The 26,337-nt window shown below is 44.9% G+C and overlaps 1 protein-coding gene across 3 annotated transcripts in view; it reads right to left on the bottom strand.

The window, feature by feature from the left end:
- EME2 (essential meiotic structure-specific endonuclease subunit 2) overlaps positions 1 to 26,337 on the bottom strand; it is a 476,808-nt gene that overhangs the window by 380,115 nt on the left and 70,356 nt on the right. The window lies entirely within an intron of this gene.

Genomic DNA, 26,337 nt, shown 5'->3' with positions numbered 1-26,337 from the left:
ATCTAAAGGTTGCTGATTAAGGTTAAAGCCTATACTAAATCAGTAGTAGATACATTTTATTACAGTTTAACACCGTCTCCATGGCCCATGTTTAGGGTCTTGATGGTTTTATAGCAGTTCTCAGATGAATACGACAGTACCACACAGGCCTCCAGATAAGTGTTGTACTAGGCCTTTTTACACATTCAAATCTTGCAAATACAACACCTTTTATGTTTCTATCTGTACTCTTATGCACCAGTTGTAAGCAGAGGTCACTGCAAAAGGCAGGTGCCTTGACAGAAACCAGAACACATGTTGTGATTCTTATCTGCGTGTATGAAAATGCAGACCATGAAGGAGAGAGGTCCAGACATTTTTCTTTAAACTGTTGTTAAGATGCATTTCTGAACTCTGATCTGGTGGGCAGAGGTTCAGGAGGCCAGACTAGTTTCTTGGAACAGGGTAACCTTCTGGACAAGCCAAGCCAATCAAGGTACCATTGGCAGCGGTCAAGACTAGCTGAGGGGTGAGGGTGATCAAAGGTCGACAATGAGCGCACACAGTAAACACCACCACAAATTGCCCTCAGTCAGGTGTATATATCAAAAATACATATACATTTATTAAATGACTTTTAAGTGAAACACAAGATGAAACCACAGTGATTATTAACAATTCTAACACAACCAAATACTAGGGAACATATATACAGTAACTATTATCCTAAAGTAGGGGGGGGCGTGGCTTGGCAGCCATGGAGTAGGCTGCGTCTCTGCTGAGCTCCGTGATCCGACAATTGATCCTGGGAAGCGCGAGCTGCCTGGCAGCAGATTATGATATCAAAATAACACTATTGATGCATGAAGGTGCCCGGAATAGTAGGAAAGTAACCGCGAGCGGATAGAACCAGGCGAATGCAAGATCTGATACTTTGTTGCGCAGACTGGAAGAGACAACAGAGACAAGATGGCAGCGTATTCGGGACAAAGGGACCCGTGAAGTGCGAGTGTGGAGCGGACTGCCAAGGAAGTGCGGTATATCAGCAGTGAGAAAGAAACGTGTGTCGTATTAACACGAGCCTGCACTAGCCCGAAAAGTGCATCAGCAGTGAGCGGTGACCGCGGGAGAATGCGCGACGTGGCAGGCAAAGCACGAAGATGAAAGGATCTGCGAACCTAGCCCTGGCGGACACTAGGATACACAAGGCGGCCCCATAAATCGGGACAGCAGCGCAAACAAGCGCATGGGGTGAACAGCCGGTAGCAGAGACACCCGCTAGCACAGGGGAGTTGTGGCGAGCCGTGAAAGTGGCGCTGAAAGAGAGGAGGACATCTGAGGCGCTCTGCTTGCTGCAGGGTGTGTAAACTGAGGCGAGTAGAAGCGGATGGCAGGCGACCCGTAAATGCGCCTTCAAGGATAACAGCGTATTACGGCGGGCCGTGCAGAGTTTCATGAGAGTCGGAGTGCTGCATGCACATGGGCAACGGTCGGCGGCAGCTGACTCAAGGACAGGGGGCAAGGAGTGACTGTATAACAGCCGATGCGTGAGGCTGCCACATGCAAACAGAGGCTTTGAGATAAGCCGACAAGTGAGGAACGGAGCAAGACGGCTGGAGGTTGAGGGCAAACAGCCGTGGGCCCTCGCCCCCCCCTGGAGATCGGTAAGCACGGTGGACCCCTGGAGGGATAGTGGAGCGGCGGATGGCCCCTCCCCCCTCTTGAGAAGTAGCACACAGGGGGGTGACCAAGCATAATACTCCGGAAACAGCTGCAATAGCCATCGAAGTGCAAAGGCCCATAAGCAGCATGTAACAAAACTGAATCAACAGATATAATATGAGGCAGATGTAGGTATAGCATGGAACACCAGCTAAGGCCATAGTTGACTGAAGATGCAGCCGCAGACAAAGTGAAGGAAATAAAGGCGGTGGGCACGCTAAACGCCAACACCTGGATACGGGCCTTAACCAATGGGATTGCACGGCACAGGACACTACACGAGCCCGGGACTCAGCAGCGGCGGAAAGAGAGGTGCATTTAACAGCCCCAGGTAACAAGTAAAGTGAGCTATAGATTACCGAGGCTGTAAAACATTGCATGAAGAAACGTGCCAGACCAGGGACGGTGCCCGCAGGACCTGCATGAACACTGACACGGGCTCATAGACCACAGGACGCGCAGACGACAAGAGGTCCTGCCTAGAGCCAGGGAGAGTCTAACGGCAGAATTAGAAGCGGTCAGAGACACGGGGGGACACAATCCACTCGGGGTACAGCGCAGAGAGTATGAATTAACGCTGACTGCAGCCCCCTGAGGCAAACACTCTCAAGCACCAATGATCCCTTTGGCGCCACAGAAGAACGGGAAGCAGGACTCGTACGCCACAGAAGAGCCAGACTCTGGTATATCGACAAGGCTGCGCAATGTCGGTAAGATGAGCCAAGGCCAAAAGCAAGCAGCCCACAATGGATGTTTTTGCTAAAACGCAACAGACACCTACTGGCCTGGCACAAGGCGCGGTGGCCACATCTGTAGAAGGTACCACAGCAAAAGAGGATCATTTGATCTTAACAGCCATCACTGAGTTAAAGGCCTCATGGGGGACAGCAATGGCGGACCTGAGGACTGCCCTGGAAAACAAAATAGATGCAGTGGGAATAGAGGTCACCTTGCTGCGGCAAGATGTGAGAGGGCTGGCGGAAAGAACAATCGACCTAGAGAGCGCGGTGAAAACCAACAAAGAAACCAGCGCAAGCAATGCAAAAGAGGTCCCCATACTGAAGCAACAGGTGGCCAATCTCGAGAACCGTGCGGAGGAGGCTGAGGGAAGGGGGCGAGATGCAACAACATATGTGTGGTCGGCCTCCCAGAGGGAGAGGAAGGCCAGGACCCCACGGACTATGTGGAGAACATGATCCTGCAAGAGATAGGAGCCGACAAGCTTTCACAAGGATTTACTGATGAACGAGCGCACAGGGCCCCGATGAGGAAACCACGACCGGGAGCCCCCCATCGGGCAATAATAGCTAAGATCTTGAACTACAAAGACAGAAAGAAGATCTTGGAGTTTTTTTCGCAAAGGTGGAACGATAAAGAGGGCATCTGCAAACATCACGGCATATCCTGACTACAGCATGCTGGTGCAGAGGCAGCCTTATAGCTATGTGGCAGTCAAGAGGAGACTGCGCACAGCTGGAATCAAGTACATGCTTTTGTATCCTGCGAAACTCAAAGTCCTGCATAAAAGTAGGGCGTATTTTTTTGATACCCGGAGGAAGCAGCGGCATGGCTGGATATGCAGGTCTGCCCAGAACGAGATGAGGAGCAAGATCGCGAGGATCACGATAAGTAATGGGGATACATCATGTATAATAACAGGATGGGTGGGGGGGGCCTGGAAAAGACAGTGGTATGGATAACTGGGAAGGGGCGAAGACAGATAATATTGAAAATTGTAACACGGGATTCTTGTACTTGTTGGACTTATTGGACTAGAATATAAGATGCACAAGTAAATTGGGTAGCATTAAGCGCGCTGAATTAGAAGCAAATAGGAGCAGCAGGATGGACGCAACCTAACCCCCGCAAGTAGTAGGACAGACATTAGGGCGACTTCACCCTGCTGAGACGTGAGTACAGGCTATTGCCAGAAAAGGGCTAGATGCGGGGGTGCCTGAGATCCAGGGATGGAGCTGGGCAACAGTTGGGGAGGGTGTTGGGAGGAGAGGGGATGCAGGGGAGTGAGTTGGGGCAGGGAAGGGAGGCGGGAGGGAGGGAGTTTTGGGTGTTTGATGTGTTTTTAGTTAGGGGGAGTTTAAGTTGGGAAACAAGCCTACATGGAAGGGAAATACACCCGGTCTTGGACTGCACTTATGGTGGGAGGAAAGGGACCCTAACGAGCCATGGGGGATCTTAAGATAATTACTTGGAACGTCAGGGGGCTTAATAGCTATCTGAAAAGGAACAAGGTTATGCTGTACCTACGCAGACAGAAAATAGATATAGCCCTGCTGCAGGAGACTCACCTGACGCAGGATAAGATGGAGATGATCCGGAAGAAATGGAGGGGAACTGTGGTGGGTGCATCATATTCAGTTTATGCTAGGGGAGTGATTACCTGGGTGGCGCTGCATGTCCCGTTCCAGCTGTTACAGACGCTAGTGGAGCCGGACGGAAGGATGGTCATAATGAGGGGACTGGTGGAAAACAGGGAGATAAGCATTATAAATACATATGCCCCGAACCAAAACACGGCGGTATATTTTACAACCTTGTGTAGCAAGCTTAGCACGTGCGTGGGAGGGGCGGTGATATGGGGAGGGGACTTTAATTGCGTGTTAAACCCTAAGGTAGACAGATCAGATGGTCAAATGGATAGACCTGCCTCAGCTGCGAAAGCGCTGCAGAGACTGCTGGAGGACTTCGGGTTCGAGGACGTATGGAGGTCACACCACCCCCAAGAGAGACAATATTCGCATTATTCAGCGCCGCAAGATCTACATACTAGGCTGGATTATAGGTTTGCCACACGGGAGCTAATGACAGAGGTCACCCAGACGGAATACAAAGCGAGGGTCCTGTCAGACCACTCGCCATTAATCCTGAGGTGGCAGTATCGACCCCCGAGAGCAAGGATTCCGGCATGGCGCGTCAGAGCAGAGGCGCTAAAAGATAACACTTTTAGGGACGACATGAGGGAGGAGATTATAAACTACTTTGAGATCAATGCTGGCAGTGTGGATTTGGCGGGTACGCTCTGGGAGGCCTTTAAAGTGGTGATGAGGGGGGTAGCCATAGCAAAGTCCAAAGGGCTACAAGGAGGGTCCTGACTGAACTGCAAGATACGGAGAAGGAGTTGGAAAGGGTGTTAAGGGAAGGAGGCAATACAAAGGAAGACAACTGGGAAATACTTAGGCTGCAGCAGAAATGTGTGGGGTGTTGGGAGATACTGTGTAACCTCAACTATAAAAAGTACATAGAGAGACAGCATGCAGGAGTGGACAAACCAGGGAGGGTCTTGGCATGGTTATACAAGAGTGAGACCCCCACGCCCATAATCAGAACGATAACGGGTGAAGATGGGAACATAGTGGATACCCCGGAAGGAGTTAACCAGGAATCCGTAGAATATTACAGACTCCTATATGGAGATAAGGAGGAGAACAATCGCACAGAAATAACAGAAACACTGGAGGACATAGGACTGCCGCAGATTAGTGCCAAAGAACGAGAGGAGCTGGACGCTCCGATCACTCTAGAGGAATTAGAAGAGGTAGTGAGGCAGTTGCCCACCAGCAAGACTCTGGGGTCTGATGGACTCCCAAGTGAATTCTATAAAACGTATAAGGAAGAGGTGCTCCCCCCGCTCTTAGAGATGCTGAATGAAGCCTATAAAGTAGGAAGGCTGTCAGAGTCCCTCAGAGAAGCGATAATTATACCGCTTCCCAAGCCTAATAAGCCTGGTCACAACTGTGGCTCATATAGGCCCCTATCAATGCTAAATCAGGACAGTAAAATACTGACAGCCGTCTTGGCAAACAGACTAAGGAGGGTTATTGGTAAACTCATACACCCAGACCAGACTGGATATGTCCCAAACAGGAACATATCAAATAATCTTAGGCGACTCCATCGAGTCATTGAGCATGTAAGTGAGGACGAAGGCGAACTGGCAATTTTATCGCTGGATGCAATAAAAGCCTTTGAATCGGTCAAATGGCCGGGGCTGATGGCGGCCTTGCCTGGTTATGGACTGGGGTCCGGGTATTTGCAGTGGGCAAAAATGTTATATAGTGAGCCGCTGGCAAGAGTTAAAACAGGAGCAGTGATATCAGAGAGGTGGCAACAGCGCAGGGGCACTAGACAGGGATGTCCGTGGTCCCCTATGCTGTATATTTTGGCCCTGGAACCCCTGGCGATATACCTAAGACAACAGTACGACACGATAGGTATCGCCGTGGTAGGGGAACCACACTTAATCTCCTTGTATGCGGATGATATGTTGCTGTATTTACGACACCCGGAAGAAAACCTCCAGTACATTCTGGAGGTGATGGATAGATACACAAGGCTGTCTGGTATAGCCACAAACCCCCAAAAATCTAGCATATTCCCATTGGGTAGGTATAACGGGATCCCGTTAAAACAGCTACCGGTGCTACAGATACCATGGGAGGTTAGCACATTTCAATATCTTGGGATAGATATATACCATACGGTGGATGAGGAACATCAGAATAATACAGAGGTAGCGATTAAGAAAATTGAAAACGGCATGAAGTTCTGGTTGAAGCTACCTTTGGCAATGATGGGGCGTGGGGCAATGTTGAAGATGGTGGTCCTACCTAGACTCTTGCATTACTTTGGGAACATACCATACCTGATAGCAAGGAGGTTCTTTACTAGGTTAGACGGCATATGCAGGGACTTCGTTTGGCATGGAACTAGAAATAGAGTGGCCCTCCGGAAGCTACAAAACTCACATGAGAAAGGGGGTATAAAACTGCCAAATTATGAGATTTATTACATAGCAAGCCAGCTGCAATATGTAGCTAAATGGCTCTCTGATGGGACAACCTCTGAGCACAGGCTGTTTCGACAGGACTGTGCTCCATACTACTTAAAGGAAATGATGTGGCTGCCCAAGGCAGATATGGAAGGGCGCCCAAAGATGATGATGCTTGGGTGGAAAATGTGGCATAGGGCCTGCCAGCTGATGGAGAACCCATTCCCGTGTTCCCCGCAGGTACCATTAGTGGCGCTGGCGGGTAGAGAAAAGAAACTGGGGATGATTAGGAAGCATTGGGGACCGGTAGGGATAGCAATGATGGGTGACATATGGCAAGAGGATACTATAATAGACTTTGAAGTGTTGGGGGAGGAAACCGGGTTACACGCAGACCAGTATATCACATATCATAGAGTGGTGCGGAGAATCAAGGAGACATGGTCTGAGGTAGTACTAGGAGAAGAACCAGACGCCACCATAGATACAATATATGACATAGCAGAAGGGGGACATGAGATATCCAGAATATATGAGATGATGATGTCCAAAGTAGGAAAAGAAGTGACACAACTGAGATGGGACTGGGAGAAGGAAGTGGGAGCCCCAGTGAGTGGTGGGATGTGGGAACGGGCCCAGGGGTATCACAAAAAGGTGTCAAGGAACGCGGGATTACAACAGTTGCAATTATATATTACACATAGGGCGTATATGACACCCCAGAGAGTAGCTAAATTCAAGGACGCAAGATGACAAGCATGTCCCAAATGTGATAAGGAGAATGCTGGAATGGTGCATATGTTTTGGTCATGCCCAGTCATTGAGCGTTTTGGGGTGAAATGGCACACAAGTTAGCGGAAAAAGGCATCAAGATTGTGGTGGACACAGTGTGGGCCTGCTTGATAGGAGTGTTTCCTAGACCACGTAAACTTAAGCATGTGAGCAAACTAAAAGACTTAGCGTATGTACTCGCAAAGAGGAGAATTGCTATGGGGTGGAAGGCATGCCATAGACCATGACTAGAAGTATGGTGGAAAGATTTACAGAAAGGGGCTGAAGCAGAAACCATGGTATGGCAAGAAGCAAGCAATGTCGGGGGGGGAGGAAACAGAGACCCTGATGGCCTGGAAACTACTAATAGCAGAGTTATTTGGGCCAACGCGAGACCCAGCGGAAATAATGGAAGAGGAATCCCATACACAAGGTGCAGAAACAGAACAGGATAGAGAGTAGGCTTGAAAGGGAGGAGGGAAAGGGAGAAGCGGTGGACATGATGAAGCAATGTATGTTTAAGATGTTATTACATGCACTGCAAGTTTGGTTTGTATTGTTTGCTGGAATAAAATTATTTTTAAAAAATATATATTATACTAAAGTAATATTAAACAAGTATGGATCCACAACCTGTAACAGAAGAGGGTCAGACAGTGCAAATATACTTTTTTCAGTAATCACAACCCTCACTGATAGGCAGTCCAATCCGTACGATGTGTGGAGCCTTGTGCTCAAAAGTACGTTTAGCGTGGCAGCGCTCGATCGTGCATTAAAGTACAAAACGGGTCTCTTCAAGGGGCTCTAGTGGCTCAGGAAGGTGCGTGAGGTGATGAAGAATAAAGTTCCACTATTCAAGGAGGGTCTCCACATGAGGGCAGAGCGATTTCCAGGAATCGGGAATAGGATGGTAGCACAGGCTACCCTAACAAAGGTGAGTGGCCCTTGGTCGACACTCGTGCGCAAATGTCTATGGATGCCACCGGTAAGTTTAGTTTAGTTTGTTTATTTATAAAGCACAGCCGAACCCTAGGGTAACTGGGCGCTAAGTCTTTAGGATCAACAATGGTTACAAAAGATTGCACATACAGTGGCAGGCGAGAAAGATACAGTATCGTGAATGGTGAAAGGGACCAGGTTACAGAATGGTCCGAAAAAAGGGCATAGTAGATTGTGGCAGGACCGGGTTACAGGTTGGCCCACTGCAATCATGTCATATATTTAAACAAACATACAGTGTCAGAATGACGTACATAGAGGCATAGATTCGATAGTGGTACAATTGAGTATAGCTAGTGCGGTTCACAGATTATTGTTGGTTTATGAGCAGTTGACTTTGGCTCTGAACAACCAAAATGATGTGTCAGCTCTAATTGTCATAGGTAGTGCATTCCAGCATTTCGCTGCTAGTACAGGAAAACTTGCTCCCCCGGCCGTTTTCAGGTTGAACTTCGGTATGTTGAGTTGGTGTAGATAGGGGGATCGGATTGGTCTGGTAGAATTCTGTCTCGTAAATTTGTCTGATAAGTAAGGTGGGGCAATCAGATATAGGCATTAGTATTTTATTTATATAACACTTATTTGAGAAATACGACATACTGTGTCTTCAGGAGACTTGGCTGAATGATGAACCCTCTTATGAAGAGGGATATGAAGTATAGTTGAATCCAGCTGTTAAGGGGAACCTCGGGCAACCCATGGCAGGTCTGATCACAGCATGTAAAAGAACAAATGGTTGGACAAAACTTTGGGTCCAGAATCCCACGCCACTGATTCAGTTTGTGATGCTAACAAAACGTTATGGTCCACACACTTTCCATCTCTTGATATGCAACATCTATTGGAACCCTGCATCACCACTTGCAACCAACCTCCTAGACACTGTCACGAATCGCATCGACGAAGCAAGATCCATTTACAACGCTATTGATGTCCTGGTATGTGGGGACTTGAATATGGAATGTTTTGACTGCAGGAATGAACTGATAACTAACCCACCAAAAATTGCTAACCCGAAGATACTAAGGGGCATAAGCTTGAGAGAAGAAATGCAAAAAAGAAACATAAACTTGATGAATGGCAACACAAGGGGCGACATTCCACCGAAAGCAACATGGAAAAGAGGTGCCCAAACTAAGATCTTAGATTATATCTTCGCGTCAGACAACCTATCAGCCCAGATGAGTGATCTAAATGTGATAATATGTAATAACAGCGATCATAACCTACTGGAGATGCTAGGAAGCCGTGTTGAAGACAAGGTCGGGAAGTGTTTAGACTTACTCAACACTACCAACACAGAGGTCACACCAGGCCTCAACCGGTTAAGAATATCCCCCAAAGACATCAGTAAATGAACCATGTCCCTGTTTAACGGCAAAAGCAGAGATGCTTCTGGCAATATTATACACCCAATTCACTATCCAGCAGCCCTGAACATTTTTCGGGTTGAAGCTGGAAATGGCTTAAAAGGAGTTTTCATAAGGAAACATGTATTTAGGACGTATATGAAAAGACAAAACCTAATTAAAAAACTCGCCAGACAACTCAAAAAGGGCACACTCCCTGATGCAAAAGAAAAATGGAGAAAAGAAAAACAATTGCTTAAAAATTGGTTGAAACAACATCAACATCGACTATTGCAGGCAGATGGGGAGAGAATGCTGGGCCTAATGGCCAACAAGAACACGGTTGAGATTTGGAAGTTGATGAACTCTACAACGGCTCCACAAGACTTGATTTTTGAAAATTCAATACCAGCGTCAACTTGGGAAAAACACTTTGCAGGCCTGTTTTCAAATAAGCCGGGGGAAGGATACGAGAAGGTTATACTATCTAACCAACCCTGGACATTTGAATTCGACAGGGAGGAGATACTCACTTTAATAAATAATGCAAGTACCTCAAGGGCGGCGGGCCCCGACGGGTTAACAAACGCGATTTTGAAGCAACAGCCAGAACATTGGGCCGACTTCATGCTGTCTCTGTTTCAGGAAATTAAACAAAGAAAATACCAACATCATGGACCAAGTCAATTGTGGTCCCAATTTACAAAAAGGGCGACAGGTCTGACCCTGCTAACTATAGACCAATCGGGATAAAACAGGGATGCAGACTAGCACCGGCTATATTCAACCTTTACATATCTGACATCGAGAAGGCGTTTGAAGATGTGAGGTGCTTTTGCCCAAGGATTGCAGGCATCCCAGTGGGAAGATTACTCTACGCAGATGATCTCCTTATCATGGACCAAACTGAAGTAGGACTGCAAAGACAGCTGAATGCCTTGTTTAAATACGTGTGTGATAACTCTCTAACCATTAACCCTAAGAAATCTAAAATCATGGTTATAGGAGAAGCTAATAGATCGCGCAGGACGAAAAGAAGCTGGAGTCTCCATGGGGCTAAAATACCCGAGGTTACATCTATGAAGTACTTGGGGCTAACTGTGAATACCAGCATGGTAGACTCACACGGGGCAGCAGCTGTGAAGTCCAGAGCCAAGAACCTAGCAACTCAGGCGAGAATAATCAACCGCAAGTATGGAAAATTCACTCTACATCCCATTATTAACTTCTACAAATCAAAGGTGATCCCGATCTTGACGTATGTCTCTGAAACGCAACTACAACTCGCAGGCTCACTATGGAGGCAGGTTGAGAGAATATTCTGGCGACAAGTTTTGAACATGCCAAGATCCCTACCGGTAGAAGTGATTAGGAGAGAAATGGGAATGGTGTCATCGTACACAATTATGGTTTGGAAATCATTGTCGATGCTGAGGAAATGCTTACAACCACCAGGCGAAGGAGGGTACGAAGTACTACAAAAAGCTATCTCCCTAAATAGTGAGAAATCACTAACTCAATGGAGACTTACTTGTGTGGAGATATTATATAGTCTCGCACTGAGTGAAGAGACTCTATTGAAAAATCCCGATCACGTCAAGAAGAAACTCTATGACCAGGATTGGATAGATACAGGTGAACGGATCCGGAGCATGAAAAGTGGTGGGGGGATAACGAAAGACGTCAGGAAATGTGGTCAAATTCCAAACTACCTGACAAAGTTTCCCTGTCCCATAATTAGACAGGAATTCATGAGGTTCTGTTTTAACCTGTATCCCACAAAAGAGGTTCTCGAGAGACGAATAGTACCCTCGGAGAGAAACTATACATGCCGGCTTTGTAATGGCTCGCTCGAAACCTTCGAACATTTAACAACTGAATGCGAGCTATTGAAGGATCTAAGATCACTATATCTGGGACACTTGTACCAGGAGTCAACAACACTACTTCCGAACTCACTCTGGGACAGCCTGTGTCAAGGGAGAAGAAATACTGAGATTCTAGCTCTGATGGCCTACGTCAAAAACATCTTTGAGAGATTGACGATAGAAGAAGATGAGGAAAAAGCTTTGCCATGATGAGAGGATTAAAACAGACGACGATGGAGCGATTTTAGACTTTCATGATAGGAAATGGGGTCTTATTTTATTATTAAGAGTTTTTTTTTTCTTCATCTTTTTCTTTTGTCACTAATTTCATGAGTGTTTGTTTTGTTTTTAGTAAACAGCATGAAAAAAGTTTAATTGTAAACTATAAAATATGCTAATAAAAAAAATAATAAATAACACTTATATAGCGCAGAAACCACTGACCCGAAGGCTTAACGGCGCTGACAAACAAATGGCATATTTGACTGAGCAGAATACAAAGGTGAGATAAGATTCAGGAATTTAGAAGACCAATGGTAGTTTAATTAAACAGATGTGTCTTCAGACATTTTCTGAATACATGAATGGAGTTTTCCGATCTCAATTTCAGGGGCAAATTTTTCCAGGCCACAGGAGCTGCAGAGAAAAAGCACCAGCCTTAGTTTGCGATAATTTACATACCGGAATCATAAGCTGAAATTGGTTGTTGGATCTGAGATTATGTTTACTCACTTTTGGTCGTAGTTCCTCACTGAGATAACTAGGGCCTGAATGTTTCAAGCAATTATAAGAGATAGATAAGAGTCGGAAGAGGATACGTTCCCTAAAAGGGAGCCAGTGAAGTTCCCTTCTCTCCTCAGAAATATGATCAAACCTTTTCTTGTACAAAACAACCCTAACAGCGTTATTCTGCACAACCTGCAGTCTGTTAAGCTCACCATTTCGGAGAACAATTAACAAGCTGCTACAATAATCAAGCCTGGAGCTAATCAAGACTCTGGCAAGTGTTTCCCTACTAGTATGGGAGAGAAATGGTCAGGCATGTGAGAGCAATTTGATATAGTAAGAGGATGAAGCCACCAGACTACCGACCTGTGCTTCCATATTAAGATTACTGTCAAGAAAAATGCCCAAAGGCTTGACTTTTTTCTTGACCACTATAACACATTCATCAATAACCAGTTTGGAGTATTGATCTTCAAGTTTACGGATCTTGGGGACAGTACCAACAAGCATAAGCTCTGTCTTGCTTATGTTAAGAGCCAAGCCATTAGAACACATCCAACTTTGAATAAGCAGGTAAATTCTGTAGATGTTAATTTCATCATCTGAGAAAACACCAGAGATGGGTATGATACACTGAGTATCATCGGCGTATTTGGTAAACTCAATGTTGTTAATGTCCAGAAAATCAAGAAACGGTGCCGTAAAGAGATTATAGAAAATCGTAGAGAGACAGGCTCCCTGAGGTACCCATTGCGTCAGCTCCTTGATATTGGCATCAGCTAATTTGCTGCTCACTCTCCAGTGGCGATCTTTCAAAAAAGACGTGACTCAATCAGCCGCCGATGATGAGAAACTCGCCACCTCCCTCAACCTGGAGACCAATACCGTATGGTCTACCAGGTCGAAGGTGGTGGATAGGTCCAACAACAGCAGCATGCTGGGGTCGCCTTCATCCATGCTTCTAAGGAGCCTAGATTTTAAATCCAACAAAGCAGACTCTGTGCCATGTTTTTCCCGAAAGCCAGACTGTCTCTTATTCAAGATGTTACCATTTCTTAAGTGTAGTTGAACAAAGGCCACTTTATCCAGAATCTTAAGGAGAAATGGGGAGTTGGAGATAGGGCGATAATTAAGTGGGTCATCGGGGGAAAGATCAGGTTTTTTTAATAAGGGGGTCACCGAAGAGCACTTAATACATGTGGGAACCTCACAGTCCCTGAAAGATGCATTAACACATTTACAGAGTATGGGGATAAGTGAGGTGGCACACGCTTTAATAGTTAAGGAAGGAAGGACAAACATCTCCCTTACAATTGGAAGGTTTGAGATTTTGGACAATAGTTGTTAAGTCTTCTTCTGTAATTGGTTTAAAAGAGTAGTAGCGGGAGTAGTATCCTTTAGACCTTTACTGGATGAAGAGGCTCTGGCATCAGCGATACCCTTATTAATTTTGTTAAGTTTATTATCCATGTCCTCCTGTACTAGGTTACACCACCTAGCATCTTTAATGGTGGAATCCTGTATAGTGTTCTTTTTAGATTCCAGTTCTTTGAACACTTTAAAGAGTTCCTTGGGTGTAGACTGAGCCTTAGTGATACGATCATCCAGATAGGCTCTTTTTGCAGCGATCACTGCTTTTTTATAAGCTCTGACATGATTATTGCAAGTTTCTTTGTCAACTTCCGACTGAGATTTTTTCCATCTATAAAGTGCTTTAGTTTTAGCACTTTTGAGGTCTTGAAGATCATGAGCAAACCAGGTGTTAGGTTCCCTATTTACACATTTTTTACTAGAGATGGGTGCTAGCGTGTTGACAGCATCTTGAAGAGTAACTTGATAGGCTGTATTGATATCTTCTATTGAGGAGTCATCTTTAATGATATGATTAAGTGTGGTAATCCATGGTTCAAGGGATTCGGGCGTCAGTTTTTTAACATTTCTACTACGAGTGATACTAAAAACAGGTTCTTATTGTCGATGATTTTATCTGATGTCATCTCAAAGTAGATAAAAAAGTGATCCGACCACGGACAGGGACTCACATCTATGTTGGGTCCCTTCACATGAGTAGGCACATTAATAAATTGAGAAAAACCTAGATTAGATAAGGCTCGATCCAAGAGTTTGGCGCATGAGTCAGTACTATCTCCTAGCCAGTAATTCAAGTCGCCAATTAAAAGGACATTAGATAAAGGTTTTAAAACAGCCATTAGCACATCAGAGAGCCGATTGCTGAAATCCTTCATGGATTCTGGTGGCCGATAAATGAAAATAATATTGAGTGTGTTCTCCGCATGCATTTTGATTTTAACATGGAGTATGTCGCATTTATCTATGTTGAGGATGTCAACTTTCCACACTTATAGGGAATCTGATTCCACCATATGTAATGACCAGTGCACGTAGTTTAATTCTCTCATGGATGGGGAGCCAATAAGATTGCTTTCTGAAAGTGGAGATGTGGGCCTTACGGGGAAGATTGAGCGCACATTGGAGGGCGTTATTTTGGACTATCTGTAGTCTGTTCAGATTGAGGTTAGTGGAGCCCAGGAAAAGTGTGTTGCAATAGTCCAATTTGGACAATATGAGGGCTCTGGCCAGTGTGAGGCAGCTGTTGGTGGATAGAAAAGGTTTACAGGCATTTATAAGTTTATTGGTGTAGGCTGTGGATGAGATGGTGGCGTTGATTTGCTTTTTAAGCGAGAGTGTGGAGTCAAGATACACCCCTAGTGTTTTGACTTCTTGCGACACTTTTATGATGTTTCCATCAATGGTGAAGGATTAGTATCTGGGGTCGGGTTTGTTGAGACGGGCCTGTGAGCCGACAATAAGCAGTTCCGTCTTGTCATCATTTAAGCAGAGGCTATGGGTGGCCAACCATGCTTGGATTTCAAGGTAGATCTCACTCAGCTTTGCAACATCCTCGTCATAGCTCCCTGTGAGAGCAATGAGGATCTGCGTGTCGTCAGCATAGTTTGTATATGTGACGGCCAGGTCATCAAGGCGGTTAAAGAGGAGCTTAGTGAAAACATTGTAAAGCGTGGGGGAGATGCAGGATCCTTGGGGTACTCCACATTGGATTGGGAACGGGTCGGCCACGGCGCCGCCAGATGGGGCGAAGACCCTGGTTGTTCTGTCCGATAGGAAGGACCGAATCTAATTGGTGGCATCCTGAGAGAATGCAGCAGCCGAGGGCAGGTGTTAGGTGAGAATTTGGTGGTCAACTAAGTCGAAGGCTGCGGACAGATCCAACAAGAGCAGGATGGCCAAATTGCCCTTGTCTTTAGCTTCATCCATTTGGATTTTTAGATCCAAGGAACTGTTTCCGTCCCGTGCCTGGGTCTAAAGCCAGATTGTCGCAGTCCTAGAAGGTTGTCGTCTTCCAAATGTTGTTGTATTTGGAGGTATGCAACTCAGTCTAGTATTTTTCTGAGAAAGGGGACCGTTGTGATGGGCCTGTAATTCGTGGGTGTGTTGGGGTCTAAATTGGGTTTTTTAAGCAGAGGTAGGACCCAGGCCTCTATAAGGCTGTTTGGGACTACCGCATTTTTGAACGAGGCATTAGTCAAGGAGGTGATAATGGGAGCTAGGTCTCTGGCCTCATCCTTAATGACTGGGCCAGGGCAAAGGTCACCTAGACAGTTAGATGGTTTTAGGCTCGCAATTATGTTTATAACTTCATCCTCTGTGACTGTTGAAAAGTGGAAGAGGGGGCAGTCGGGCTGAGGAGAGCTATGCGAATAGCTGACGTGGTCTTTGGCTGTGAGACTAGCTTTTTTGGATTCTATTTTGAAGTGTTGCAAGTACTCACCGACTGTCAGACCAAGGAAGCACTTGAAATGGAGCGACTTGCCCCGTCATGTAGATGACGAAGTCTTCCAAATAATGTACCTGTCTGGCTATTAGAAATAACAACCAGAATGTTCTATTACTGGAAAGACAGGAGACCGATGACCCAGGCGCCGTAGAAGTGTAGAGACGGTATACAGGAGGACACACCACCAGCTGAAAACAAGGCAAGTATCTTTACTGCATAGACAAGTAAGCCAATACATAACAGCATACACGGAATACCACTAACCTGCTAACTCAGGTAAGAAAGGCTTAACCGGCTGGTAATGCAGGCACCTGCAGTCTAAGCAAAGAATACGGCAATGAATCACTTATCAAGAAGCATCAACAGAATAACTAGGAGTCCCTGATTACATTCATAGCCTTACCGTGCTGGACTCCTGTCCAGTAGTAACCAAGGTTCGGATGGGCAGAGGATGTTCGTGGCAAATCCTTAGTTACGAGGCAGAAGACAAGCAAACAACCCACAACGTACACTTGTGGAAGTCTCTAGTCCGTGTACGAGTGAGGGCCGAAAGCAAGGAAGTTCAAATTTCGAAAAAAGCCAAGACGAAACAAAATCTTTTCCAAGCAAGGTAGCAGCGTGGAAGCAATCCAAGGCAAAGTCCAATAACATTCCTATGTCGTGCAGGGAGCGGGCAGTGCAGACCAAATCAGTATCCAAGGTAATATCCAATGTCAGGCCAATGTCGAGCAGGGAGCGGGCAGTGCAGACCAATTCAGGATCCAAGGCAGAACAGGGACGGTCCGTGGTCAAGAGGGGGAAGGCAGCCAGATCAAAGGCAAATTCCAAAGAGCAACCGAAGCAGTCCGAAGTCAAAGCAGGAAGGACCAGAAAACTGAGATCAGGAAAAAGGAAGTCCGAATCCGAAACGCCACCGAAGAAAGTTCAGAAGCGCCGGTGAGTGTACAGGGACGAGCTTATGAAGACGGTATCACGTGACTTGGCTTGCGTGATACCGTCACAGCAGGACGAGTGCTCCTGTAGTGTAGAGGACGCCAGCGTTGCCAGGCTACCTTCCAGGCACCGCGCTGCATCCGGGGTAAGTAAAGTGTTTGAGTGCTTGGATTCACCTTTGTTTTGTGCTGAAGGCTTTGATCGCGGAAGCGCCGATGTGCAACTGGCGACGCCGTGCTTTCCTTCCCCGCTAACAGACTGGAAGGGCAGAGAGATCTAACACCGACCCTCGACGCAGTCCGGACCAAACTTCGCCAGTCAAGTGCAGTTCGCCCGCAGGTTCGAGTCCAGCAGTTGCACATCTCACTGGCTTTCAGGGGCTGCGTTCCGGGACCTCAGTCTGTGGCGGGACAGTGGTCTTTTTTCTGCTTCTGGGGAAGGGACCGAGCCAGTTCCACTGCAGGTCGACTTAGGGCACAGGAGGGCACAGCAGCAAGGCACCTACGAAGCTCGTCACCACAGCGGGGAGACACAGGTACCGCATAGGCTCGGGCAGACTCTCCTAATTCCAGATATAGGAATGCTAGGTGTACGAAAGTCGGTGGGAGAGTGCCCTATACCAAGACCTCACCGTTCCCAAAGGCTCAAGTCAAAACTCGAGACAGCAGCGATTCCAAAGCAAAGGTCCCGTACGAGCTGATCAGTTCCCTGGGTGGTCCAGGAACACTTTAGAAGAGGCTCGTTTGCAGGTTAAGCAGGAGGTGCCGAGAGTAGTTGGTGCCACTACTCCAACGGGTCGATGAGAAACAGGGGCTCCGACGGGACAACAGCAGGGAGAGGGTGCCAAATCTTCCAGCGGGTCACCAGGGGTTCCACAGATCAGTTTCTTCGGTTCAGGATACTTAGCTCCTTTACTAAGTTCGGTGTGAACTCAGAAGACCGACCTGGAATGCGTGTAGGGTGCGTTTTCTTATCCAAAGTTTGCTTCGCGCCAAAACGAAGGGCATCATCTGGGAGATCTGCGCACATTCAACCATCCCAGACGTGGACCAATCATGGACCACAGTGATCCCAGCACACCAGACATCCTGGCACCCAGGATGTGTATTGGAACTAGACAGTCCAGCCCACATCCTGGGCGCACACATACAAGGCATGCAGAAGCCTGAGAAAGCTTTGGTTTGCGCAAGGGTCTGCATGACCAAATAAGTAATTTCCCGGGTATGCTCGACCTGGGGCAAAAGGACAAAATGGCAAAAGGACAGAACAAAGGACTTCGTGGCATGGCCATTTTAGGCACTGGCCACTGTCCTGGGCCATACGCGGTAAATGCGAATGGACCATTGAAAGAGTCAAAAATGCTTTCAAAGTAACAGCTGCCACCAGCTCCGTCCTGGGCACACTTGTACATTCACCAAAAATCCTTCGAGGGTGTCCAGGGCCTTAAAAATTCAAAAGAGACCCCAGCGCACTGTACTGGAAGGTACATTGTGCATTGATAAAAAGTTACCAAAAAATGGTAAAAAAGTGAAAGACTAAGGGAAACAAAGTCTCCTAGTACTGAGAGTCTGAAGACCATGTCAGTTCCCCCTTAATGAAATGAGCAAAAGCCCAGCGGAGTACAGCAGAAGGCTGGGCTAAACTGGTAAAAGTCAGGCTAGGATGGTCAGACAAAAGCAGGGGTTCACAAATGTTGGGAAAATTACACATAAATGGAGGTCTTTCCTAACAACTGTGTTCTCTGAGGCTGCCAAAAAGAGCACTCAGTGAGATAAGAAATGGTCTATTTCTGTTCAACTGCTGCTGTGTTTTGTGTGTTCCATGTCTTTATAACAAATACCCAGGCCACAAAGAGAGGAATCCAGAGACATGGACAGGTTTCAATGCTAAGAGGCCGAAGACAAAATGTTGTCTGAACAAATAGGAAAGCTATGTGCAGTTCAAAAGGAACAGCCAAGTGAAGGTGCAGAATGTCATAGGAGTGATCTTGTGCGTTCTGACAGTAAGTGACTATTTAATAACGCCTGCACTGACAAAAACATGGATCACCTTTGAATAAAGTTCCTGAATTGCATACTGACTTAAAAATAAGAACACAAACGGATGAAAGCGGGACAGGGAATTCCAACACACACGAAAAGGGAGTATGGTTCAATTTGGAGTTGAATCAGACCATTGAAGTGTTTGGTAATGAAGAACAGAAAGAGGAAAATGAACAAGAAAAACCCAAAGAACAGAGAACAAGAGCATCCAATGTGAAAATAATACACAAAGCAAAGAGTTAGGATCAACAGTTAGAGTATCCTCGCGTGACAATCAGAATACTGTTGAGCTTTATACAGAAAAAACGGTAGCTCAAAAGGAGGGTGCAGGTCAATCACCTGAGCAGCATTTTGAGCCACAAATATTCTAAGAGACAGAAAGGACAGGCACCATGCAAACACAGATAATTGTCATGCACAAGAAGTTGACAGGCTGTCATATGACACTTGTGAAAATAACCAGCAAAAAAGTTGCAGTGTGAACACTGGTAGTCCCAAGTCAGAGGGGCAATCAGGGGCTACACTCCAAAGGTGTTCTCAGCCCAGGTAAGTAGACAAAGAAGTTCAAAATGAAGATGGCAAAAAGGAGGGAAAAATGTCATTTCATATGCCCATATGTCTAGCAAGGAGTAAAAAGGAGCTAAGGAAAGTGAGTCCTGAAATCAGCAGAAACTCTCACTTTTTGTGTGTGCTAGAGGAGGTTGAAGACAGGTGCTATGCTCCTATAACTGTTGAAGATAAATGTAATGCATTTACAATGATTGATACGGGTGCCCAAGTCATGATAATGTCAAAAGAACTAGTAAAAACTATCAATGAAGGGTGATCCCCACATAATCACATAAAGGTGAGGAAAAACGAAGGCCCTGTGCACAATTTCAATAGTGAAGAGATACCTATCGAAGGTGTCACTGAGGTTGACATAAAGATAGGGAAGCATAGGATGAGACAGGAAGTGTTAATCACATCCATCAGTGAAATACTGATGGGCAGCCATGGATCCCTATCCATGTAAATGAGCATTCTGAATTGATAAAAGCCATTTTAGCACTCGAACATGAAAGAAGTTTCATTAATGAAAAAGTACTCCAGCAAATTATTAACAGGGAGGAGATCCCAAATTTCTGAATAAAGAATCAACACATCTTTGGCCTGGACAATCCAGAGTCAGGGCAAAGGATTGTAGGAAGATGCATGTTAAATATTACAATTGGTCCTAAGAGTATCCATCACAATGTGTGGATCGTGATTGGGACACAAAACAAATTGTATTTGGGAAATGACATCATGCACAGACTGTGCATGGTATTAGACTTTCTAAATCAAAAAGGTTTGGTCCAGGTTAGGTGGGGCTGCACCTGAATTTGAAGACAAAGGACAAGCTTATCATTGCGCACAAATGGCACCCCCTATGCAGTTGAACTGCAGGTGAAAAAGGATGTCCCATTCTCGCACTCACCAGACAAGTTACAATAACATTAAAATACAGAAAAGGACAACAGATAAAAGATTCTGAAGCATTTGTATGCCTAAATGAATCCATGAGGCAGCAAGGGCTAGAATGCAAGTATAAACCACTGATATTGGGGATGGACCCATTCAAATCCTGGTGGATAATAAGGGGTGGCAGGATATTCTTTTAGAAGAGAGTTTAGCAATAGGAATAGCAATAAAAAAAAGTCTTACTACACTGCAGATTTCAGTAATGCAGTGATTGGGAACATCCCTGAAAGTTATGTGACTGCGCAGGGTGAGTTGCCAGAATCCTTGGATTCTAAGCCTAAAGGTATCTTTATAATTCCGTCTGTGTATCCTTATGAATCGGGTGAAACAGTGTGCTGTCATCAAGATTATTGCATTCTATTTGAATTAAATGAGGCTAAAACAGAAATGCAGCATATTGAAATGGAGGTCAGTGTTCCAAAATATTTAAGAATAGCGACAATCCAAAGAGATACTGCCACATGGCTAGAGGAAAGTACAGAGGTTCCTCCTTTAGATTTCTCTAAAATGGTAGAAGAGCAGATTCAGGCTGCAGATGCTTGCACAAATGAGGAAGAAAAAGACCAATTGAGAAAAATATGTATGCAATTCAAACAGGTTTTTTGCCAAAGATGCATATGATTGTGAGTTAACAGATTTGCATGTTGCCACATTACCTGAAGCACCTGGTAGGGAACCAGTATTTGTGCGACAATATAGGTTACCTCTGGCATGTTTGGAATCACTGGCTAAAATAATCTGAAATTTAGAATTTAGAGGAATTATTCGGCCCATTCATAGCACATCAAATACTCCCATATTAGGTGTGTTAAAACCTAATGGCCAATGGCGCTTTTGTACAGATCTACGAGAACTAAACAAAAAGGTGCCCGTTTCAAGATGGCCCCTTCCATTTATTGATCAGGGTCTCGCAGAGGTTCACGGGTGTTTACCACGTTACCATGTTAGACCTTGCAGCTGGATACTGGTGTGTACCACTGGCTGAAGATATTCAAAATGTATTTGCATTTTCTTTTGACAAATCACAATATGCGTGGTCCCGGACACTGTTTGGGTATGTTAATGGTGGAAGTGAGTTTGGGATATTCCTGAGCAAGGCGCTCCCGGATGCAGCTGAAAAGGGGGACAATAGTTTACGTGGATGATGTGCCAATTAAAAATGAAAAACTGAAAAGCCATTTCAATGAGATTAGACATGAAAGTATCTTTACAGTAAGCACAATAGTGTAAAAAGAAAGTGAATTTCCTAGGTCATGAGGTGACCGAGAATGGGTTAAACCCGCAAAAGAAGAAAGTGGAGGCGATACATAAACTGAAAGATCCTATCAAGCTGAAAGGGTTAAAAAGTTTATTTGGGATGATAGGATACAACAGGAAATGTATTGAGAATTATGCAGAAATTACACAACCTTTAACAAGATTGCTGAAGCAGGGTGTACCCTGGAAATGGGAAAAGTAACAAAGTGAGGCAGTAGCTAGGTTAAAAGAATGTCTCATAAAGGCACCATATCTGACATATCCAATAAAGAACCATGATTTCTCTGTAGAGATATGATTCACTGATCAATGCATGTCAACAGTGTTATATCAAAAGCATGATGTGAATAACAAAACTATTGCATATGCCAGTAAGGCATTGTCATAAGTAGAGGCTAAGTTTAGTGAATGCGAAAAAGCACTCCTAACCACTGTCTGGGCATTACAGCATTTCCGCCCCATAATTCATGGGGAAAGAGTAATTATTGAAACAAATCACCAGCCTCTGCAGTTTCTGCAAAGTAATAGAATCAGATCAGGGAATTTTGCCCAGTCCAGAATTACTTCCTGGAAATTAGCACTTCAGGGATTTCCTGTGGAAGTGAGATATGGACAAAATAAAAAGAGCCCAGTTGCCCAGGGGATTGTGCAGCCGAATGTGCACCGGATGACACAGAGCTAGAATTAAGTTTGAGTAAATTCGAGCAATACCCACACAAAGCATTCAATGAAGACATTTTAAGAATTTACCAACTGTGTATGTAGATGGATGTGCATACCATGTAGAAAATAATACAGAAAAATAGCTTGTGGCAGGTATAGGAAATATCTGGTTTAAATGTGACAACATTCCAGGTGGCAGAGTTGGCCGCTATTTACAAAGCAATTTTTACAGCGGTAAAAAACAAACTCAAAGAGATAGTTCTGGTATCTGATTCTGATTAAGCACGGAATAGCTTTGTAGAATATTTACCTGGCTGGAAGGTAAAAGGCATGCTCACTGATAACAGAAAACCACTTAAACATCGCAAGATGATTCAAGCCATAGACGAACTTGGGTCAGAAAATGATTTGATAATACATTGGAGGAAAATACGTGGTCATTTGAAGATGCGAGGTGAGGACAAAGAGGGGAATGACAAGGCAGATCAGCTAGCCAAGATTGGAGCTGTGATGGGAGAGTTGTTTTCCATTCAACACCTGCTTAGTGAAATACAGGTAGATGCGATAGCACGCTCCAAAACTCCAAAAGTAGTTGAGCAGCCTGTGGCGCAATGGAGTTTTGATACTCCAGATCAGGACCTGATCAAAGCGCAAAAGGAAGACCTGATTTTAGGCCTATTCTATAACCATTATTAGATGCGGAACACAATCCTTTGACTGAAGATGATTATAAAGGGAAAGAGGAATTGAAGGAGTTACTAAAAAACAAAAAGAGAATTAGGTTACAGGACGGGCTGATGATTAGAGAATCTGTGACAGGTCAAATACAATGGGTAGTGCCCTTATAATTTCAGGGATTGATGTTACAGCATGCCCATGATGCCATAACTGCAGGACACATAGGTTCACAGAAAACCTTGGACATTTTGAAAGATTATGCTTATTGGCCACACATATCCCAAGATGTTGAACTATACACCAGAGGGTGTCTAGTATGTGCACAGTTTCAACTTGCATCACTTATTCATAGAGCACCATTAATGAAAAGGGGTTGGACCCTCCCATGGTCTGATTTGCAAATCGACTATGTCGGGCCTGAAAAAAGATCAGCAAGAGGAAACAGGTATATGTTAACAGTAACTTGTTTAATGTCCAAATGGGTGGACTGCATTCCAGCACCGGATTACAGTGCGCAAACAGCGGCCACATTACTTGTAAATCATATTTTTTCAAGATTTGGATTGATCTCAAAGAATAGAATCAGACTGAGGAAGTAATTTCATTAGTGCATTAATGACAAAGATATGGCAGATTTTGGGTGTGAAGAGAAAACTACACATTTCTTACCAGCCATCCTCTTCAGGGGGAGTAGAGCGGTGTAATAGGTCAATAGTGGATATGTTAAAGAAATTTGTGGCTGAAGCAGGTTCTAGTTGGGACCTTCGGCTTCCATTGGTATTAATGGCCATTAGGTCGACTCCCGCTACATCAACAAATCTCAGCTCTCATGAAATACTGACAGGGAGAAAAATGGTGTTGCTACAGCATTTACTTTACAAGACAAATGAGCAGATCCTTGTAAATGCATCCACAATTCATGAATATGTGGAAGAGTGAGGAAGCACTTATAACATGCGTTTGCATATGTGCAGCGGAATTTGGAAAAGGCTGCTGACCTTGCAAAAACATATCATGATAGGAAGACATCTGTAAAACAATATGATGTAGGAGATCAGGTATACAAATTTAATTTTGGGAATGGAAAACACAAAAACTCTGAATTCCTTGCAGCATGGCAAGGGCCATATAAAATGACAGATAAGATTTCACTGGTAGTATACGTAATTACTAAAAAGGAGGGTGAGTTGACAGTGGAACAGTTTGTCCATGTTAATCAAATCAAACTCAAACCTTTCCACCCGAAACATGAGGTGAAGAGGCTTGAGCAAGTTGAGGATAATATATATATATATATATATATATGGGGGGTTGCCCTAGCAAATGAGTAAGTGTAAACAGTGCTGGTGCATAAAGGTACTAAGGGGCTCTAATCTAAAAGGTAACATGTGAGTGTGGTGTACCTATTTAAAGAATGTATTGGTTGCATGGCATGTATTTCTATAATGTGTATTTGTCAAATACATCAAAATTGATTTCAGACACTCCAGTGGCAAAGGAAACGAAAGGTTTATTGTGCTTGGTACTTAATGTGTCTTTTCTTTTTTACTCTAGAGAATTGTTTTCCTCGTCAGCGCCGGACCCTTGGAGCGCTCCACCTTTGGTGGATACCACTAGATCGGAGTCCCCTGGAAACCCCCCCTGGACCGAAGAAGGTGGTGAAGAAAAAAGCTGTGGAGATGACATCCCTGGGGGAAGACCCATGGAGTCCTGGACTGGAGGAGTTCTGCCAACGACGGTGTTCTGTGTGATTGGACCACAAACTCGTAATAGCAGGAGATACTTAAGTACAGACTGTGCTACTCTTGCTATCACAAACTACTTTGCTACAGGATGTATTTACAAAAACTCTTATTTGATCATGGACAGTTTTTACTGATTTTGGGATTTGATTGGATGACAGAGATGTGTTCAAATGTTTTATGAAAATGTTGATGATTTAATTATCGCTTTAAAAAAAATGGGATCACGTGTATAAAAAAATCAATATACTCAAAGGTGGTCATCGAAAATCTTTTAAAAAACATATATATATAAAATATATACCATTAAAAAAAAATAAGAGAAATCAGATCACCAATAATAAGGGTGATCAATATCTAAAAAAAATTACAAAATACACATGTTCTAAAAAAATAATAATATATCAAGGCATAAAATAAGCGGTATTGCATCGCAATTTGCGATATAATAATGATGTTTTTTTAAAAGATTGTGCCCTTAAAGTTCTGCCTCTGTGCACAGCGTGCACTGTAAGCGAGGCAGAAGCACCCGGGCTGGGCTAAAAACATTGTATCAATGTTATGTCAGCCCAGCCTGGATGCAGCGTCATCACATCTGTTGTGAGAGGAGGATCTCAGCCCCCCTCTCACACTCTGGCTTAACTTTCTCGAGGTAAGGAGGCAGAGGGAGTCCCAGTGCTAAGGGAGGTTTTGGTGGGGGAGCCAGGCCCTTTTCATGCAAATGTGTTTGGGTGCTGGTGTTAGTGTCTGACGATAATATTTCTCCCGCCCATTCGGGTGGGAGGAATATTATTCTCAGCCACTTGCTCACACCCAGCACCCGCCATAATATTGCAGCCTGCTGCTCGTAGAAGGCCTTTCAAAAGGGCTGCGTTATTACTGCAGGTGCTGGTATTAGCAAGTGGCTGAGAATAATATTTCGCCCGCCCGAACGGGCAGGAGAAATATTGTCATCAGACACTTAGAGCAGCCACTCTTTAACACCCAGCACCCACCGTAATAACGCAGCCTGCTGCTCGTAGAAGGCCTCTTCTATGAGCAGCAGGCTGCGTTATTACAGCGGGTGCTGGGTGTTAGAGAGCAGCCACTCTCTAACACCCAGCACCCACCGTAATAACGCAGCTTGCTGCTCGTAGAAGAGGCCTCTTCTATTTTGTTATCCACCGCCCGACACCTTAATTATTAATAGCTATCCTCCTTTTGTTTGAGCAGTTTCCCGCAGATCCTATGCCTATAGGACCAACCCCTTCTGGACAACATCTATCTTCGTAGTACCTTGCTTGTATCATTGCTCTGCGTCGCAACAATGCCCTGAGGCCTGGAGATCACAGAAGCATCACACGTGCCTTTATTATCCCCATCTAATCTACATGTGAACATCATTAAACACGTAACACCGCCCCTTCCCCCAAACTCATAAATCTCACTCTCCTGCTTAAAGCATATGAATACATTATTTTAAAATGGGGTAAACCGCTCCCCGGCCTTCTGTTTACAGTCCT

Source organism: Ambystoma mexicanum, chromosome 2q (assembly GCF_040938575.1).
Source record: "Ambystoma mexicanum isolate Mex_15411 chromosome 2q, UKY_AmexF1_1, whole genome shotgun sequence".
In the NCBI taxonomy this organism is placed as follows: domain Eukaryota; kingdom Metazoa; phylum Chordata; class Amphibia; order Caudata; family Ambystomatidae; genus Ambystoma; species Ambystoma mexicanum.
The sequence above is the reverse complement of the archived record's forward strand: the minus strand, read 5'-3'. Positions and strand labels throughout refer to the sequence as shown.